Source organism: Ictalurus furcatus, chromosome 10 (assembly GCF_023375685.1).
Source record: "Ictalurus furcatus strain D&B chromosome 10, Billie_1.0, whole genome shotgun sequence".
Classification (NCBI taxonomy): Eukaryota; Metazoa; Chordata; class Actinopteri; order Siluriformes; family Ictaluridae; genus Ictalurus; species Ictalurus furcatus.
This window is the reverse complement of record NC_071264.1, coordinates 18,889,621-18,912,455: the sequence shown is the minus strand read 5'-3', so window position 1 is coordinate 18,912,455 and position 22,835 is coordinate 18,889,621.

Genomic DNA, 22,835 nt, shown 5'->3' with positions numbered 1-22,835 from the left:
ATAAGAACTTCACACCTTTTATTTACTATCAAAAATATTTGGACAGATATATTACGCATGAAATGAACGTCATTAAATGAACATAATACTGTGTAACAGGGTTGCCAGGGCCACGTTTTCTTGAACAACATTGAACACTTGAACAATTTTGGGAATTGCCTAATTTTGCAGGTAGAAAAGAAAGCAAATAGCATTTTTAAAAACTTTTTAAAAATAGTCCATTGATATCAAGATGTTGTTTTAAGGAAAATAATCAGTTTCACATTGTGTATCTACGATGTACTGAATCAGTTCATATATACATATATACATATATACAGTATAAATATACATATAAAGTAAATATATAGTAATATATAAAGTCACCTGGCACATGAGGATTGACTGTGTGTGTGTGTGTGTGTGTGTGTGTGTGTGTTCCTTCATTGTCATCTCTTTCAACTCCTGAATCCTGTGTGTTTTCAGCTCTGACACAAAAGAGCTTCTTTTCACTAAGCGGTGTATCTTTTCTTTAATGTGGAAAAATGATACCTCCAGTGTAATCAAATGAGCTGTTTACAAGGATTAAGTTGTCACAGGAGTGAATAACAATGCAACCTTTATGGACACACAGCAACAACACCCTCCTCCTCCTCCTCCTCCTCCTCTTCGTCCCTGTCCTCGGATTCTTTTTGTTGTTGTTGTTGTTCCACAAACATTTGCTTAGGTTCTGTGTTTGTGTCTGTCTTTTCATCCTGTGCTGAGTTAAAGGAAGTCGAGGCAAGTGTTTTTCTGAGATCACAGACACCTGCTACACACACACACAGGCGGAGAGGAGAAATGAAAAGTGTATGTAAAAGGCTGTGGAAATCAGCTTTTGTTTCAGCTAATGAATCTATGTATGCGATGGGAAAAGCAGTGTGTGTGTTAGAGGGGAAGTGTCCGAGTCCTGCGTGAGATAGAAAGGAGGAGATGAACATAAGCCCTGACGAATGTGAGCCCTGAAGCACTGAGCGCACTGAAGGAAGTGTTAATTAACATATAGTGAGTCCTCCCTGAGATAGGGATGAATGGAGCGAATGACAATACAAGAGTTTAAGAGCTGAAAGTGCAGGAAGAACAGACACGGGGACAAGGGTTAAAGAAATGGCAGCCTCTGCAACCTCTGTGACCTTTTGAACTTTTCTATTTGTTTGGCCTCAGAGTTTGTTTTAGATGCATAGACAAATACACGGATGAATAGAGAGATAAATGATTATTGTTACTGTTTTGTTACTGTTGCCATTGTTGTTTGCTGTTAGTATTCTTCATTATAAATTATTATTATTTAAAGTGTTCCAGAAGCACTATTAATTGTTCTCAGATTTTATTCATATTAATATTGTTATATATATTTTTATTGTCTTTATTTATTATTATCACCACTCTTATTGATATTAGTATTGTTATTATTGATATTTCTGCTGTTTGCATTTACTCATATTTTAATAGTAATACTGTATAGTATTTGTTATTGATATTTTGTTGTTATTTATAATAATATTAGTATTATCATTGATATTTTCTGTTATTAGTTACTATTAGTAGTAGTAATAGTAGTTGTAGTAGTAGTAGTAGTACAGCTGTTAATATTTATTATGATTACAATTGTTATTACTAATGTCAGTACTGTCTTCATTGATATTATTGTCAATATTATTTATTGCTATCACTATTGTCATTATTAATATTAACATTGTTATTAATATTTCTGCTGTTAGATAGACAGATAGCTAGGTAGATAGTGTGTGTGTGTGTGTGTGTGTGTGTGTGTGTGTAGATATTTAAGTGGGCATATTATTAGAGCTCAGGTGGCTACTGAGGAAAAGACACATTAGGAAACTGGAGCTGTGACTAACAAAAACACAAACACACACACACACACACACACACACACACAGAGCAAGAGAGAGCAAGAGAGAGAGAGAGAGAGAGAGAGAGAGAGAGAGAGAGAGAGAGAGATGTAATCTAATCTGGATGAAGGGAAACCTGACAGTTCCACGCTTCAGACAGACATCTAATTGGCTGTTTTACTCTCACTGCCATCTACATGAATATACAGTATATGCAAAATAATGCCATACCACGCATTCACTTCTAAACACTTGTCACAGGTAATTATTAAAGAATGCCACATCATACTTTTTATCTGTTTATAGTTCTCACTTATGTTAAAGCAGCTATAAACAGCTGTTCCCTCACTAGCCTCTTTTTTTTCTCACTATTTGAAGTAAAGAAGGCAAAAGGGGAAAAAGCAGCTTATGTTACAGAGATACCGCAAAGTGTAAACTCCTCCTTCCTGAAGATGCTGGAAGAGGTTACAGCATTACCTACAAAGCACTAACACTTGAGACTTTTTAAATAATATCTCCTTACAGAAACTTCATCATTTCAATGATTACATGTCTTTAAATCTGTTTATTATTAGTGGAGAACATGCTGTACAAGTCTCTGTGAATGAGCTGTTATTATAAAAATGATAATGTCTTACAACAAGCACATTAATGTAAACCGTTTTTGTTTGTTTGTTTTGCAGCTGCACTACTGTCTGTTACCAAAAAATCCATCAACACCTTCTGACCAATCAGAATCCAGAAAACAACAGTACTGTGTTGAATTGTGTTTTGTGTTTGGTGTTTGTGTTGTGTGAGAAGCCATTTCTGATAAAACCTGTGTGCTTCTGCAATGCCTTGCTTTGTTGATACTCGTCTGGATTCACACACACACACACACACACACACACACACACACACACACACTTCCAGTCTGGATGGCTGGTGAGATTCCAGCATGGTTCAGGTTCACAGCAGGGGAGTGTAGAGAGGTTACAGCTGCCATGTTTGCTTTGATTTTTGTTTTATTAATAGGATTAGCTTTCCTGGCACTGGGTTGCCTGCTCAGACCCAAAAGAAGCACCTGAGCTGCTACACAGTCACACACTCACACACTCACACACACACACACACCATGTCTTGAGACAACCTGAGATGTCGTAGTTTGATGTCTGCCAAGAGCCATATTGTTTTTAAAATCCTTAAAAATTATAATCAGGACATTTACTAATAATCTTTACTTTGATCTATTTTTGCTGATCGGCTTACAGAGGAAATAAAGATCCCTATGTTTATGGGTATTTATTTATAATGAATACATTATTAGGAGGTAGTGAAAGAAAGGAAGACAGAAAGAAAAACAAACTAACTAACTAATAAATAAGTGACTAAATAAATAAAATTGAGAAAGAAAGAAAGAAAGAACAAAAGAAAGACATGAAGACGAAAGATAAAATGATATAAATAAAAAGGAGAAAGAAATACATAGAAATTAAGCATTAAATGCATAAATAAGTAAACAAATAAATAAATAAAATTAATAAATAAATAAAAGAAAGAAAGAAAAGAGAAATGGCTAAAGAGCCCCCCCACCTCCTTATACAGGGGGATGATAGAGAGCATCCTGACCAACTGTCTAACTGTGTGTCATGGGAACTGCACAGTCTCTAACCATAAGACCCTTCAGCGAATTGTGAGAACAGCTGAAAACATCTCTCTACCCATCATCTACACCTTATACGTCAACTGCTGCATCCGCAAAGGTACTAGTATTGCAGACAACCCCTCTCAGCCCTCTCATGGACTCTTCACCCTCCTGTCATCTGACAGAAGGTACAGGATAATCCATGCCACAACGAGCAGACTCCACAACAGTTTCTTCCCTGAGGTGGTCAGATTACTCAACACCCTGCTGCCTCCTAATGCTCACCTGGGCTAGTCAAACACATAAACCAGTAAGACTCAGTACCACTGCACACAGCACTAACCCAGTAAGAGTCAGTATGACTGCACACCGCATTAACATTCTTGAAACATTCTCTAACATCTCTAAAAACTAACAAATTACAGAAATGCAACATCCACCATATACAACAGCTCACCTGGGCTAGTCAAACACCTAACCCAGTAAGATTCAGTACCACTGCACACCGGACTAACCCAGTAAGACTCTGTACCACTGCACACCACACTAACCCAGTAAGACTCAGTACCTCTGCACACAGCACTAACCCAGTAAGATTCAGTACCACTGCACACCGGACTAACCCAGTAAGACTCAGTACCACTTCACACAGCACTAACCCAGTAAGACTCAGTACCATTGCACACAGCACTAACCCAGTAAGACTCAGTACCACTGCACACAGCACTAACACAGTAAGACTCAGTACCACTGCACACCACACTAACCTAGTAAGACTCAGTACCACTGCACACAGCACTAACCCAGTAAGACTCAGTACCACTGCACACCACACTAACCAAGTAAGAGTCAGTACCACTGCACACCACACTAACCCAGTAAGACTCAGTACCACTTCACACAGCACTAACCCAGTAAGACTCAGTACCACTTCACACAGCACTAACACAGTAAGACTCAGTACCACTGCACACCACACTAACCTAGTAAGACTCAGTACCACTGCACACAGCACTAACCCAGTAAGACTCAGTACCACTGCACACCACACTAACCAAGTAAGAGTCAGTACCACTGCACACCACACTAACCCAGTAAGACTCAGTACCACTTCACACAGCACTAACCCAGTAAGACTCAGTACCATTGCACACAGCACTAACCCAGTAAGACTCAGTACCACTGCACACAGCACTAACCCAGTAAGACTCAGTACCACTGCACACCGCACTAACCTAGTAAGACTCAGTACCACTGCACACAGCACTAACCCAGTAAAACTCAGTACCACTGCACACAGCACTAACCCAGTAAGACTCAGTACCACTGCACACAGCACTAACCCAGTAAGACTCAGCACCACTGCACACAGCACTAACCCAGTAAGACTCAGTACCACTGCACACCACACTAACATTCTTGAAACATTCTCTAACATCTCTAAAAACTAACAAATTTCAGAAATACAACATCCACCAACAAATCAGCAGCAGAAACACAAATCACGACACGTGTTTCAGGCTAGAGTTTTATTTGAAAGGGTGAAACACACTCTAATTCCATCTGTAAGAGGACACATTTGCAAAATTAAAGTCACTCACATGCAGAACACTGAAGTCAGCATGATCATAAACATGCTAACATAGCTTCATTCCTTTACATGTCCATTAGGAAGAAGAGAGCATTATCAGGATGATTATATCTCTCACTCCACTTTCTCCACTCCAACACAAAGGACAGGAATGTTTCACACAAATACAGTTCACACTGTTTGCGTATGATGAGCTCGTTATTTTTAGCTCTAATTATATGCCTGGGTTAGCAGTAAAGCTCTAGTCTGAGTTACAGAGCGACAGAATCAGGCTTAACATGCCGAGTGACAATGTTAATGACAGACAAATGATGAGTTTCACACCATCAACATCAACAACACACTCAGACCTTCACATGCCCCTTTTATTATCACACACGGTTGCAATTGTTATTTAATTTCTTGTTTAAAGTGAACACGTTTGAACAGAAATTGTTTAGAAGTAAAACAGCTCTGAACACAACATGAAACTTCAGACACTCAGCTCAGTTCTGCTAAAGAACATGAAGTGTAAACATAAATTATAATTTCCACATGCACAAAATGTGTGAAATGTGTGAAACCCAACATACAAAGTGTCTAAAAACCACTGAAATGCATGTGTTAATCATGTTACTACTAACATGTGAAGATCTGTTATATTGATTTAAAGTGTAACCAGCCAGTCTGGGAGAACAGGACATGTCTCAGTAGTGCACACTTTGTGGAAGTGTAGAGTGCTCTCAGGATAAATGTAATTCTGCATATTTTTGAGGTAAAAGATGGATAACACATTGAGTGTCTGACTTCACAAACCTCCCATCGAGCGTGTGAAATCTGCAGCCTTGGCGTCTTGCGTCTGATTCGTCACTGGATCTGCACAAATGTCCTGTAGTAACGTTCTTCAATTATTTTTCCACTCTTTAAAGTGCTGAGAGTAAATCGATATTTAGTCAACTGGTGTAATTGCTCTTCGTGGAATACACATGTGGTGTTATGGGAAAAAAAAAATCAAAGGGGAGATAAATCGACCTCAGGCCGGATAGTTGGTTGGTGGGTTGGTTGGTTTGAGATTTGCATATTTTCCTGTTCTCTTAAGGCTACATCTATGATTTGACACACAACACATCCGATCCTTGAATCTGCGCTTTAGTGCTTTGCTTGCAAAAATAGAAGATGGAGATTGTGTGAGTGAAAATCGCTAATGCTTTAGAGTGGCTTTTGAAAACAAATTGCTGACATTTCTTCAGAGCTCTGTTTGGTAGAAAGGTAAACGAGGGCGAGTTTCCCTGTTTATGCCGCCACTGTAGAGAATAGTGAATCACTGGAGGTTAAAAATAGCAGCTTGTTGATGGAGTTGAGGCTAAATCGAGCCTGTGAGAGGATTTGAATATAAGGATTAAAGGCATTGTGAACAAATTGCCTCAGTGTATTCATGAGACGGTCAACAGCTGCCTTTGCGTGTGCGCACAAACGCACACACACACACACACACACACATACACGTTCAAGCTCCTGTTTTCAGCCAATAAGCACACAGTGTTTTAAATTAGTTAATGTATTACACTTCCATAACAACTGAGATAATTAACCCAGACTTTTAGGCCCAGCTGTAATAACCAACAATAGCTAATAAACTACAATAATTAATAAACTACACCAACTGATAAACTACACTATCTGATAAATTACACTAACAAATAAATAACACCAACTGATAAATTACACTAACTAAAAACCAACACTAACTAATAATCTATACTAACTGATGAACTGCATTATCAGATAAACTACACTTACAAATAAATAACACTAACTAATAAACTGAACTGAGCTGATAAACTACACCAACTGATAAACTGCACTAAATGATACACTACACCAACTGATAAACTAAAACGCTTAAACGACACTATCTGGTAAACTACATTATTACATGAACTACACTATCTGATAAACTACACTAAGTAAAGACCAACTCTAACTAATTAACTACATTAACTGATAAACTAGATTATTACATAAACTACACTAACTGATAAACTACACTTACAAATAAATAACACTAACTGATAAACTACACCAACTAATAAACTGCACTAACGAATCTACTAACTAAGCTCGCAGAAGCAAACATGCTGTTATAATGAATATTGGCATGGCTGTGATTTGGCCATACTCACAAGGCCGCAGGCCAGCAGGGTCAGCAGTGCGTGGGTCAGTAGAGCAGAGGGGTTAAAGATAGAGGTGCCATGGGCAGGTCAGTAGTGGGAGGGTCAGTAAAGTAGAGGGGCTAATGATCAAGGTGCAGTGGGCAGATCAGTAGTGTGTGAGTCAGTAGAGCAGAGGGGTTAAAGATGGAGGTGCAGTAGGTAGGTCAGTAGTGAGCAGGTCAGTAAAGTAGAGGGGCTAAAGATGAAGGTGCAGCGGGCAGATAAGTAGTGGGTGAGTCAGTAGAACAGAGGGGCTAAAGATGGAGGTGCAGTAGGCAGGTCAGTCGTGGGTGAGTCAGTAGAACAGAGGGGTTAAAGATGGAGGTGCAGTGGGCAGGTCAGTAGTGGGTGAGTCAGTAGAACAGAGGGGCTAAAAATGGAGATGCAGTGGGCAGGTAACTAGTGGGCAAGTCAGTAGAACAGAGGGGTTAAAGATGGAGATGCAGTGAGCAGGTCAGTAGTGGGTGAATCAGTAGAACAGAGGGGCTAAAGATGGAGGTGCAGTGGGCAGGTCAGTAGTGGGCAAGTCAGTAGAACAGAGGGGCTAAAAATGGAGATGCAGTGAGATGATAACAAGTGGGCAAATCAGTAGAACAGAGGGGCTAAAAATGGAGATGCAGTGGGATGGTAACAAGTGGGCAAGTCAGTAGAACAGAGGGGTTAAAGATGGAGATGCAGTGGGCAAGTCAGTAGTGGGCGAGTCAGTAGAACAGAGGGGCTAAAGATGGAGGTGCAGTGAGCAGGTCAGTAGTGGTTGGGGCAGTATAGCAGGTCTGGGGTTAATAGCGGTGTGTTGACAGATTCTCTACACTCTATTACACAAGTATTCGTCATTTAAGTACCATCATCATCGTCATCATCCTCACTGTCATTATCACAGCTGATTATGCTCAGGAGATTAATGAAGCGTGTTGGCGTGAGACCGTGAGACTGGCGCGGTGAATGGCCAAGTTGTTCTCTCTCTCTCTGTCTCTCACACACACAATCTTTTGAAGAAAAGTCTTTTCCCTGAATTAAGGTTATGGGACCTATTTATTGAGGAATTAGATCTCTTACTATATCTACAGTATATTGCATTCATTAGATCTTTATATTTATTCTGCTGCTCTGCTGAATTCTGGATTCTGACTGGTCAGAAGGACTTGATTTATTTTCCAAAACAGCAGCCCTGACAGTAGTACAGCTGAACGTTTTTTCAATATAGTGGATCTTTTTTTGGTTAGCATTTGATCTTTAGTGTATTCAGAGTGTAATTTTAGTTGTATAGAGCATTTTCTTGGAAATTTAATAACATCTGAGTAAAAGTGTTTAGTCCATATGTTTATGGGCTCTTTAGTTGTGTTGTGGGACTAATAAGAAAGAAAGAATGATTGAATGAATTGAAGGAGAAATAATTGAATGTGTAGATGTTAGTATGTTCTCATGACCTTCTGAAAGAGAAAGTATAAGAAAGAATATAATATAATAGAGAATAAATCTAGAATATGTGATTAGAAAAAAAATACAGTTTAGAATATAATACAAAAATTACAATTATATATAGTAAAATAGAAAATTACAAACTGAAAAATAAAAAATTACAATTATAATATACTAAAATGGAGTAGAAAAACTGTACATGTGCGAATGATGTGTGCAAACTGTAGGGAGTGCAAAATGTGATGGGAGTGAATGTAAAAATGTAATAACAGGCAGGATGAGGTACAGGATGTTGTATGTGTGAGTCCAGTTCTAGTCCTTGGTGTTCCCCTGGTTGAGGGCCTGAATTGCCTGTCCTCCTCTCTGGGTTGGCCTTCAGGGAACGGAAACATTTCCCTGACTGTAACAGAGAGAACAGTCTATTGTTGGGATGGTTGAGGTCCTTCATTATCTTCCTGGCTGTGGTCCAGCACCGCTTGTTGTAGAACTGCAGGTCAGGGAGCTCAGCACGGATGATACGCTCAGCTGTTCGCACCACCCTCTGAAGAGCTCGTCTGTCCTGCATGGTTCTGCTCTCAAACAAGGCTGTAATGTTTTCCATCAGGATGCTCTCAATGGTGCAGGTGTAAAAGTTCCTGAGCACCTCGATGGGCAGTTTAAAATCTTTCAAGCGCCTGAGGTGGCCTGACAGGCCTTCTTCACCAGGGTGTTGATGTGACAGGACCATGTCAGGTCCTTTGTGATGTTGACACCAATGTAATGGAAACTGTCCAGATGCTCCACTGGGGTCCCATTGATCTCAGGAGGATGGTCGCTCTTCTCCTGCTTTATGCTGAAGTCCACAACCAGCTCCTTTGTCTTGCTTACATTCAGGAGGAGATTGTTCTCCTGGCATCACTTCTCCAGGCTCTTAATCTCCTCTAAATAGGCCTTCTCGTCGTTATTGGAGATCAGGCCCAACACAACAGTGTCATCAGCTAACTTAATAATGGTGGAAGAGTTGGAAGTGGCCACACAGTCATAGGTGTACAGGGAGTACAGCAGGGAGCTCAATACACATCCCTGGATTGCTAAAGTGCTGAGGGTGAGGGAGGGTGAGACATGTTTGTCCACCCTGATTGCTTGTGGTCTGTCTGTCAGGAAGTTGCAGATCCACTGGCACAGAGATGGTCTCAAACCAAGGTCCTCCAGCTTGGTGGTGAGTTTGGAGGGAATGCTATGAATGTTTGGTGTTAAATGCGGAGCTGTAGTCAACAAACAACATTTTGACATAATTTCCCTTCTGGGAGTCCATATGGCACAAAGAATTGTGGACAAGTTGCGTTAAGACATCATCCGTCGAGCGATTTGGGCAGTATGCAAATTGTAGTGAGTCCAGGGTGTCAGGTAGTGAAGAAGTGATGAAGTCTCTGACCAGTCTTTCAAAGCACTTCATCACAACAGATGTCAAGGTGACAGGACAATAGTCGTTGAGGCAGGCGGGGCTGGGTTGTTTTTGGAACTATAATGATGACGGACTGCTTGAAGCATGTAGGATTACTAACTGTTCCAGGGAGAGGTTGAATATTTCTGTGAACACTGGTGCTAGCTGGTCAACACAGGCTCTAAGGACCTGACCTGTGATGCCGTCTGGTCCTGCTGCCTTCCTGGTGTTCCTGAAAGCCATCCTCACATCATGCTCAGAGATGATGCAAGTATTTTCCGCTACCGCATTCTTCGTCTGCATGCAGTCATTCATGTTGGTAGAGTCTTGAAGTAAGTGTAGAAAGTGTTTAACTTGTCAACCGTAGAAGCGTTTACATTCATCATTCTAGAGGGTGATGTTTTTTAGTCGGTTATTATTCCCTGCCACAGGTTTCTAGAGCCACCTTGTTGGAACTGTGTCGCTAGTTTCCACCGGTAGTGCTACTTTGCCTCCTTCACCACCCTGCAAAGTAGTAGATTGCAGCCTTATATTTGTTTATGGTCCCGGCAGCGAGCCTTGTGTTATAGGCTATGGTGTGAGATCTCAGAGTGTAGTGGGTGTTTTGATCCACCCACAGCTTCTGGTTGGGAAATGTTCTGACTGTTTTTTTCTGGACTGTATCATCCATCAGTTTCCCGATAAATCCCACAACCACTTCCATAAACAGATTGATGTCATCAGAGCTACGCCGGAACATGTCCCAGTCTGCATCATCTAGCGCATCCTGCAGAGCAGCCAGCGATTGGTCCAGCCAACGTGCGACCTCCCTCTGGACTGGAGCTTCCTGTTTATGCTTTTGTTTGTATTTAGGCATGAGGAAGATGGCGGCGTGGTCAGATATTCCAAATGGTGAATGAGCCTGTGCCTTGTAACTGACCTTAAATGGGGTGTAGCAATGATCCAGTGTTCTCTCGCCCCTGATGGGGCAGGTGATGTGCTGGTGGAGGTTTGACACTGTGCATTTGAGGTTGGCTCTGTTAAAGTCCCTCGCTATAATGAGCGCAGCATCCTGGTGATTTGTGTGGTGAATGGTGAGAGCATCATGAAGATCACATAAAGCAACATCCATGTCCGCTTGAGGTGGGATATAAACGGCACTGACTATGACTGAGGTAAATTCCCATGGTAGGTAAAAAGAGCGACATTTGATGTCATGTTAGAGGAGCAATGCTTGCATTCTCGTACCAGCTGCTGTTCACCATCAGACACACTCCACCTCCCCTTGACTTCCCTGACTCTGTTGTTCTGTCCATGCAGTGAATCGAGAAGAATTTGACCGGCTGGATGGCATGGTCCGGAACCGGTGGGTTCAGCCATGTCTCGGTGAAGCAGAGGAGGTTGCAGTCTCGACTGTCCCCCTGGAACTTGATCCTGGTCCTAAGGTCATTCAGCTTGTTCTCCAGAGACTGGACGTTGGCTATCAGGATACTAGGCACGGTGTGCGTGAGCCCTCAGCCTGTTCCTGGCTCCAACTCGTTTCCCTCGGGGCTGCTGGTACGGGTCGTGTCCTTTGTTCCTTCTCAGGATCTCACTCGGCCAGGATGCATCCGATACTAAAAACGATGACTGGTGAGTGTTTCGTACAGCCATTGAAATAAGAGTACTTCTGTCGTAGTTAATAGTAGCCATGGTGAAAAGAAAAAGAGGTAGAAAGTAAGAAAGGTGTGGAAATTAAACAAAAGTATACAAAAAAGTGACGGAGCAGTTGTGACGGCAGCCGACCCCACTGTCCTCATCTTATTATTTATATTATTATTATAATAATAATAATAATTATTATTATTATTATTATTATGACCTTTGTATTTTTACTTTTCCACTCACATCACTAGCAGTGACAATTCAATTCAATGACAATAAAATTAATTTTGAACTCCTGTTTTGTCATGACTTAACTTCAGCCCCCAAACACACGCTCCTCACTCCTGCTTCTTAGGATAACAACACATTTACTCGACGGGAGGCTTTTATCTGTTTTTTTTCCCCTCCACTCTTTTCTCTCTGTATTCCATCACAGCACTTCCATTTATTTCCAATGGCGAGACCTCCAGCTGAGACAGACACATGGCTGGCATGGCCTCCAGACTCTGGGGGGAGAATTAATAAACATATCTGGCAACCGAGGCAACAGATATTGCAAAAGCTGTGTGTATGTGTGTGTGTGTGTGTGTGTGCGTGTGTGTGTGTGTGTAGATCTCCTGAGGAGGCAGAATTATTTAATGATTCAATTAGCGCAGCATGGAGTGAACAGCGAGTCCTGATGGAGTGATAATTGATAAACATTTTAATCCAGAGCTGAAACGAGGCCAGCGAGCTGCAGTGATCTGCTTCATACCCCGGCACAGATCACACAGCAACATCAGGTGCTCTCTCTCTGTGTGTGTGTGTATGTGTGTGTGTGTGTGTGTGTGTGTGTGTGTGTTTGTGTGTCATGTATAAGTTTTTTTTTTTGTGCTGTTTTACCTTCGTCTCATTAACGATCTATATAAACAAATCTGATGAAAATTGGGTTTTGTTTTCTTATTTTAATTCTTTTTTAAAAAAGAATTATGCTAATTTTGCTTTATATTTTGCGATGTTGTCTTTTTGCAGGATACGCTTGCATATTTTTTAATTTTTGCAAATAAACTGTACATTCAACTTTTTCACTGGTAACTTACATTTAAAAGTTATGTCAATATTTATGTGGGGGAAAGTTTATCATATTCAGAATTAGATTGTCTGAGGATCTCAAACTGCTCCCTAGTTCAGTAGGCAGGGCACTGATCAGGGAGTCAGCCATTTTAAGGGCTGTCTCAATTGCAAAATCCTTCCAGTGCACTGGAACATCCGCTCACTAAAAAATCCTACAATGCACCTCAGGGAGCTTGGTCCCTTAATGGAAATGGCATCATGTTTTCTGAAGCCTCTCACCTCAAAAAAAATGGGGGATGAACTCTCAGCCAACTTCTGGCTAGCTTGTTATCATTGTGGTAGCTCTCAAATGATTACTTATGTTAGTAATTTGTAACTTTATTTGATGTTCTATACAGTAAGTTCGAGTCTAACAACTTGTAAGTATTTAATGTTTTTTTTTTTTTAAATCTAGTAGCTTGCCTACGATCTTGCTTGACATATTATGACAGAAATATGTGTGATTAATCTAACACATTTATATGAATATGAATTTTCATATACTGAATATGAATACAATATGAATATGAATTTTATAAATATTTTTAAGTTTAACATTTTTGGTGATGTTTTACAATGCGAGTAGATAGTCATGGTGCCAGATATTCAGTTATCAGTATCCTAATGTGTAGTGAGCCAGGGTCCTTACCAGTGCCCGAACTCATGTACACAATATACTGATTCACTACCTACTGAACTAGGGAGCAGGTTGAGCCATACCCTGAGTTTCAAATTCAGGTTTTTAAAATCACCTGATTTAAATATGATTTGTTGTTCTGTAATAAATAAAAAATAATTGTAATTGTTGGCAAATTGCTGTGGTATAAGAGTATTGAATCTGCTTCATCACACCACTAAATCATTGATTATTAGTAATCTAATATTATGGCTTTCACATTCATTATTCAACAGTGCATGAAATAGCATTTGATCCAGCACATCCTATTATTTTACTATATATATATATATATATATATATATATATATATATATATATATATATATATATATATCATGCTCTGACAGTTACTTGTGCACACAGCTCAATGAAGCCACAAGATACTAAATTGAGGTGATGAAATCATGTGTGTGCAAGATCTAGGCAATTCTTTCATGCTTTTAAAATTATATTTTGAGTCAATTTTATTAAATAATGGCAATGTTTAGTTCAGTCGATGCTCTCTCCTGTAAGGAAAACATTCCCACAGTTTGAAGGACAAGCTGACTATGCACTTACTTGTTACACTTACAGGTCACTCATTCATAATTTCAAGTTCATTCATAATTTTATCGATAACAAATTCACTCCTCGAGATAGGCAATATCTCTGATTAAGATGCAGCTCCTCCAATATCCTCTGTGCGAAAAAAAAAAAATAATAAAAAAACTTAATCAAGAATTTTAAAGAGATGATATTATTAATTCATCAATAGTGTCATTTTGTTATTCATATATTTAACATTGGACTTTTATGACATTTCATAGGCAAAAACAATACATTTCAGCTTAACATATTGTGGTTATATCAAACTGTCAGATGGTGGTGTTGGATATAATACTGGAAAAATGCACTTAAGTTCAAGGTCGTGTGTAACTAAAACATGTCTTGGTTCTGGACAAACTCCGCCCTCACATGTGTAACTCTCACATATCTTCTAAATATCTGAGCTCTCAATATTGATGTGTGCAATTTCAGTATTAAATCATCACTGACTGCTGAACTGTACTCTGAATTCATCCAAAAGCAACCATGGCTGATGTGTCCTACAGTTTAAATGTGTCTTAGGTTTGATAGCAATAGTAACTATTGAACATTTTGGACTCGCAGAGCCATCAAAGGTCCTGCAAACAAGTGAAAGATTTTTAAAACAAGTAAAAGTGTTTAACAATGAGTGAACAACCTTTAGAAAGAGACCCAGCTCTCACTTCTTCGCTGCCATATTAACACAGGGATTAGTGCTGGGCCGCAGTTGACCTTCGGGTCAGGCGTAGAGAAAAACCCAGGCTTTGGGGGGTCGAGGTAATGAGACAGGGGTTTTACAACACAGATACCTATGTTACACAACACACACACACTGTAGTCTGGCTCAGCTTCCACTCTTTCCATACAATCCCATACAATACTAACCATATCACAACTATGTTGTCTGGAATACTAGATTCTGATCATCATTCTGAGTAACAACTCATTTGCAGGGACTTGTACGGCAGATTATTTCGTATTTACTTCGAGAGAGAAAATAGAGAGGCTTGTGAATGAACGACTGTTTATAGCTGCTGTAATGTAAGTGAGAACAAGAACTAACTTGTTGTACCAGTGTTTCACAACAGTACTGGTAAAAAAATATACAATGTGTTTTCTTTAATAAATAAAAAAGATTTATGATTGTTGGCAAATTGCTGTGGTATAAGAGGTATGACTCTACTTCCTCACACCACCCCATCATTGATTATTATACTATAACAGCACAACATGGAGTATTTTATTCCTTAGGATTTTTTTCATGGAGTAAACATAGATCAACTTCCATGTGATGCTTTCTGCTGATATTTAAAATGAAGCCACAGGGAAAAGAGGCCCTAAAGTAAGCGGACTTCCTCACAAACATCCATCCATAAAACCTGAAACAAAGCTTGGTCTATATGTCCATTTTCACACTCCAACATCCAACACGATGGGTGGCTATAGATAAAAAAGAGCTTTCTGTTAACGCAGGAGCCTTTGAAATCCTTTCGGTCTGTCAGGCCGTGGCCCTCGAGCTGCCCCAACTTAGCCTTTTGATCCGAATTTTGTACTGATATGCCATCCGCTTAATCCTCTCAGCTTGCCGAGTCCCCAGAGACGAAGGAAAAATACTCTCATACAGGCAAAAAAAAAAAGAGGTGCCATTCGCAATCCCACCTCCTCCGGCCTCTCACCAAAATTGCTAAAGAGGCCTAATGTCGTTTTTTTCCCCTCTGTCATAATAACAAGAAGGAGCAGAAAGTAAATGGCGAAATGGGCCGGGGAATACATTATTCAATCGAAAAGCACTCGTGGCTTGACTCAGGCAAATTGCACGCCGCTGTCTCTTCTCCTCCTCTCCCTTTTTCCTCTCCTCTTTTTAGTGCAGAGTTGTGACAGCAGGTGGATATGAAAACAAAATTACAGACCGCAAAGGAGAAACAAAAATACTATGGTTTCTCTGGCAGCCATTCAGGAGATGTGTTTCAGCCGGCAAGGAAATGTATTTTTTATTATTGTTTACTCCTGCAGTGAAACTCCGATCTCATGAAAAAAATGTTCTGGATGAAATCAGACACAGGAGAATATAGGTCACTATAGTGAAGCATGCAACTGAAGTGTGAAAATACAGACAGATGTATGTATATATGGATGGATGGATGGATAGATAGATAGATAGATAGATAGATAGATAGATAGATAGATAGATAGAAACTGTTATAGGCAGGCAGACAGACAGACAGACAGATGGACAGACAGACAGACATAGATACAGACAGCATAAAGAACATTAATCTATTAAAAATACAAACAATTAATGTCAAACGTATTACATATAATACCAATTTTATATTTAAAGTATTTTTCCGTTTAATATGAAGTTAGAAATTCATTATTACTGTCCGCTCTTAAAGGAACTTTTGAGGAAAACGAGACTTTACAGAAATGACTTTTTGGAGTTTTAATCTGAACTTCCACTGAGTCTTACTCATAAAGAGCTGGTTTACTAACATCTTAACAAGCTTAGCAAGTTAACATGAACAGTACAAAACTAAAAAAACAAACTTCTGACATCAAACAGCTCACAGCGCTCATTACATTTGTGAAAGCCTTCATGAGCTTTAACGCTGTTTTCAAAGCATGTACATGTTAAATGACGTGCCACTTTATTAACACATCGAGTTTCATAAAAGCTAAGTTCTGACTTAGTGGATAGAGTCTGATCACTTCATTTCAGCATGTATCTTTAGCTTCACTGCGGATTATCTGTGTTTTAATGAAGGGTTTATGTTTACATTCGTCTGTTTTCCTGACAGATTTTCCTGTTTAGCGTTTAGCGAGCTCCCGTCAGCACTAACACGGATGGACAAACAGATCATAGCCGGCTAATGCCCCTTCATGTTAGCACTAATAGGCTAACATCATCGCAAGCCTATTAAGGGCTGGTAGTGTGAAGCTAGTCACCTAGATGCTGACAGGAGAACGGGAGCAGTGTAAGCGTTAGTATGTGTGCTAATCAGGTTAGTGCAGGCTGGAGATATAAATAATCTAATTACACTGCTAAAATCGCCTCTCTGCCAGATTCTCCATAGAGAATACCGTCATTAGCACATCTTGTTAAATTCATGTGAATGTTTTCTTCCCTGAATGGCTGCTACAGGAACAGGTTTAAGGTTGCTCTCAGTCCCTCGTCAAGTTACATGCTGCAAGACTAGCATGTTTCTGTCTTGCCACATCATTATGGTCTTTGATGATGAAAGGGATGGATAAATATTTAGAAATGAAGGCTAATGGTGTGATATAAGCCCTTCTGCTGCTGTTTAGAAATATTTTTATTAAAAAAAAAAATTTTGGACAGTGAATTTCATACATGAAAGTGATGCTAGTTGGTGGCTTGATTTGAATGAATGAAAACAAGATTTAGTTCAGATGAAAAATGGTAGTAGCTACAGTATATATGTCTTCTATTGCTGATTAGCTAAACACAAAAACACAAATTACATAATTTCCATGTTACAAGCTCAGCTTTGCACAACTTTGAAATGCGTATACACCGATCAACCATAACATTAAAACTACTTGCCTAATATTGTGTAGGTCCCCCTTGTGCTACCAAAACAGCTCTAACCCTTCGAGGCATGGTCTCCACAATACCTCTGAAGGTATGCTGTGGTATCTGGCACCAAGACATTAGCAGCAGATCCTTTAAGTCCTGTAAATTGCGAGGCGAGGCCTCCATGGATTGGACTTGTTTGCCCAGATCGTCCCACAGATGCCCAATCTGATTGAGATCTGGGGAATTTGGAGGCCAAGTCAACAACTTGAACTATTTGTTGTGCTCCTCAAACAATTCCTGAACAATTTTTACAGTGTAGCAGGGAGCATTATCCTGCTGAAAGAGGCCACTGCCATTAGGGAATACAGTTGCCATAAAGAAGTCTACTTGGTCTGTTACAATGTTTAGGTAGGTGGTACGTGTCAAAGTAACATGAACGTGAATGTCAGGACCCAAAGTTTCCCAGCAGAACATTGCCCAGAGCATCACACTGTCTCAGCTTGGCTTCTTCACATAGAGCATTCTGATGCCATCTCTTCCCCAGGTTAGCGACGCACACGTACCCGGCCGTCCACATGGTGTAGAAGAAAACATGATTCTTAGGACCAGGCCACCTTCTTCCATTTCTCCATAGTGCAGTTCTGATGCTCACATGCCCATTGTAGCATAAGTCTGATTCATGAAGGCCTCACCTCATAACTTGCAGGTCTTAAATGCTGCTAAAGGCCTGCTGCTAACATCTTGGTGCCAGATACCACAGCACACCATCAGAGGTCTTGTGGAGTCCATGGCTCGACTGATCAGAGCTGTTTTGGTGGCACTAGGGGTACCTACATAATAGGTTAATTGGTGTGTGTGTGTATGTGTGTGTGTGTGTGTGTATACAGGTGCATCTAAAAAAATTGGAATATTGTGGAAAAGTTCTTTTTTTTCATAATTTCATTCAAAAAGTAGAACTTTCATATATTCTAGATTCATTACACATAAAATGAAATATTTCAAGCCTTTTTTTGTTCTAATCTAGATGATTATGGTTTACAGCTTATGGAAATCCAGTATCTCAAAATATTAAAATAAAGAATTTATAATACAGAAATGACAACCTTCTGAAAAGTATGTTAATTTATGAACTCAATACCTGGTCGGGGCTTTAATCCTTTTGCACGAATTACTGCATGAATGCGGTGTGGCATGGAGGCAATCAGCCTGTGGCACTACTGAGGTGTTCTGGAAGCCCAGGTTGCTTTGATAGCGGCCTTCAGCTCGTCTGTATTGTTGGGTCTGGTGTCTCTCATCGATTCTCTATGGGGTTCAGGTCAGGCGAGTCGGCTGGACAATCAAGCACAGTAATACCATGGTCAGCAAACCAGTTACTAGAAGTCTTGGCTCCCTGGGCAGGTGCCAAGTCCTGCTGGAAAAGGAAATCAGCATCTCCATAAAGCTTGTCAGCAGATGGAAGCATGGAGTACTCTAAAATCTCCTGGTAGACAGGAGACTCCATTGACTCTCAACTTGTGAAAACACAGAGGACCAACACCAGCAGATGACATGGCACCCCAAATCATCACTGACTGTGGAAACTTCACACTGGACTTCAAGCAACTTGGATTCTGTGTCTCTCCACTCTTCCTCCAGACTCTGGGACCTTGATTTCCCCATGATTGTGGTTGTGTATTCTGAACCAGACTGAGAGATTAAAGGCTCAGGAAACCTTTGCAGGTGTTTTGAGATAATTAACCGATTAGAGCTCTTCTCAGGTCGACATTTATGTATTATAAATTCTTTATTCTAATATTTTGAGATACTGGATTTTTGATTTCCATGAGCTGTAAGCCGTGATCATCAAGATTAAAACCAAAAAAAGGCCTGAAATATTCCACTTTATGTTTAATGAATATAGAATATATGAAAGTTCCATTTTTTGAATTCAATTATGGAAAATGAACACTTGTCTGTTGGACTGTGACTGTGGAGCACTCAAATTAGCCAGGGTGATATAAATAACAGCCTGGAGCTTTGTTACGACTGAACTGAAGTAATGTAGAATGAAATGGAATGATTCAGAGATTTTGGATTGAAAAAACACTGCTGCAGTTAAAATTCAAATTCAGTCGAGATTTAGATGAAATGTCAAAATGTACACACACACACACACACACACACACACACACACACACACACATGCACACAGGCACATCTCTCATGGGTTAAGTGAAAGCAGGGCAGTCAGTCATATCCTGGATAATTACCAGTGTTTAAGTTGGACCACACCTTAGATAAACCCCTAATGCTCCAGTCTGCTGCAAACGCTCTGCCTCCAGCAAGCTGCGACATGTTCCACCCCTTCTGTGTTTGTTGTGTGTTTTTCCTCTGTGTTTTTTTTTCAGCCATTCTGTGCTTAGTTTCCTCAATCACGACCTGTTGATCTTCTCATTATTCACTTTTGTCCCTTATGAAAAAATTACACATTTTACACATGTTCATGTGAGTAATATAAATGTAAAAAAAAACCCAAACAGGTGCACTTCACTGTTATGTGACACATAAATACATGACACCATGTGAATAATATATGATCACATAAAAAATGAACTGATCATGTGAAAGATAAAATGGTTTTTAAAGGTATCTGATGGTACTCAAGGTTTTGGTATCATGCCATCTCTAGTATTCTATGTTCCACATTCACAAAAGAAAATTCATACTAAAGACTAAAAAGATGTTACCTTAATTGTGCTATTAAAATCGTTTTATTCTAAATTAATGATTTATACATGTGAAGGAATGCAGAGTTTACAACAGAGGTGTGCACATTCCTGTGATATTTTCTAACAAACTTTCTAACAAAATTATATAAATAATTATTTTAAACTACTACTACTACTACTACTACTACTACTACTACTACTAATAATAATAATAATAAGTAGAAGAAGAAGAGGAAGAAGAAGAAGAAGAAGAAGAGGAAGAAGAAGAAGAAGAAGAAGAAGAAGAAGAAACTATAACTACAAAAACAGGAAGGACTTTCAAGTAAATGTTAAATTAATTACAAAAGTCTGGGCCAAGCTTGATTCCTAGGAACTTAAGGACTTCACCTCCCGGCTACACACACCCCTCTACAAACAAACACACATACACACACACACACACACACACACACACACACACACACACACACACACCACACAGGTGTGCAGTGATTGCTAGAGGTAAGGGACACCCACAGACACAGTTAAGCCTCAGTCGGTTTTGGTATGTGTGCGTGTGTTGGGTGGGTGCATGTGTGTGTGTGTGCATGTGTGTGCATGTGCACGTGTGTGTGCACACACGTGTGTGTGTGTGTGTGTGTGTAAGGGCAGTGGTAGCTCAGTGGTTAAAACATTGGATTACTGATCAGAAGGTTGTAAGTTTTAATCTCAGCACTGCTGAGCTGTTACTGCTGGGCCCTTGAGTGAGGCCCTTAACCCTCAACTGCTCAGTTGTATAAATGAGATAAATGCAAGTCGCTCTGGATGCAAGGGCATCTGCCAAATGACATAAAAATGTGTGTGTGTGTGTTTGTTTGTAGAGGAGTGTGTGTAGCCAGGAGGTGAAGTCCTTAAGTCCTAGATTTTACCTTTTTTCTAGTAGTGTACAATAGACTCTGATAGTCAGGCAAGAAGAACATGACACAAAGTGCACAATATATTGCGCAATTTTTATTTATTATTTATCTTTTATTCAGTAGTGCCTCAGTGAGAATGAGCAAAGTAAGAATATAATTGATCAAGGATGCTTGTGTATTTGATAATAAAGATAATAAATGTAATAAAGGATCTTGAACTTTGAAATGAAGGTTACAGTTAGCATGGCATGAAAGAATCTTTGCAAAAAAATCATCTTCATGGGAAGTTCTTCAGGAAACAATTTGTGAGAGTGTCAATCTGCTGTTTTTCTGTTTTTGCAAAAGGACAAAATATTGACCTTGAACCTGTAAATTTTACATTTCCTCTCTGTACGGGCGTACACTTGTTTTGTCTCTCACAGGATGTTCGACATCCTCACGGTACTACTTCGCCCTTTGTCTCGTCTAATCCCCTTTTATTATGCCGCGTTCACCCAGAGTTCAGTAATGAAACCTGACTTGTCCCGGTACGACGGTGAGTCAGCATCCGATGGCACCTTTATGTGCACTACCTGTTTGTTTTTATGGGAGCAGTTTGTGCTTGGGTCCTTCCTGTGCCTGTGGCTCTGACAATTGGCATTCGATTCAGATTTAGTGCCGTTTTGTCTCGTTAATTGCTGCCTTTAATCCAAACAGAGGATGGAGTCCAGGCCCACCCAGGTGAGAAAGGGACCGAGAAGCGATGCAGATGTTTGCTCGCGGTTCATGACAGAGATAACACAATACGCGCGCGTGTGTGTGTGTGTGTGTGTGTGTGTGTGTGTGTGTGTGTGTGTGTGTGTGTGTGTACTATGTGAATCCTTGCCACTCAAAAAACAGAGACCAGAAAGTTCCCTTGGCAAATAGTTTGCTTGTTTGTGATTGTTTTTGAATGTGAGCCAAAAAAAGGAAGAGACACACTATTATCTCCTGTATTTCTATGTAATCACTCACTTCCTTTAGCTTTCTGACCTCTCCTGTGCACCTTAACTTCAAATAAAACTGTTTGTTCTTCATAAACACATGTACAAATGAGGCCAGAGGCAGCGGGAGTGTGCGGTTTAGCTCGGAAGTGTGATAATAACATGTCAAATGTCTCAGCTTTGAAGTCTCGGAATGAGTTTCAGGTCATATACAGGTTCGACGCACTTGCATGGTGCAGATAATGTTATATTATTATGAGTAAATATATTAAACAGTTGACATTTTTGGAAAATTACAGGGAGGCAGAAATGTGTAGTGGATATGAACCAAAGCTTCCTGCTGCTGCACAGTGAGTAAAAGTGGTGAAAAATCTCCATCGTGACCTTTTCCCATGATCCTTTGTTGACACACCACATGGCAGAATGTAATGCCTTCTCATTAAAGAGCAAGTAAGCGCAGCAGAGATTTAGTGGCAGAGCTGTTACAGTCACTATCGTACAATGCAATATCACACTAATACATCAGTACTGACTAGCTTCACCTTACACAAGTTATTAGCTAGATCTGTTTCTGTGCTAATGCTACATCTATAAAGGCTAAAACAGACTAGTGCAAATAGTCTTCTTTATAATCCACAGTGAAGCTGAAATAA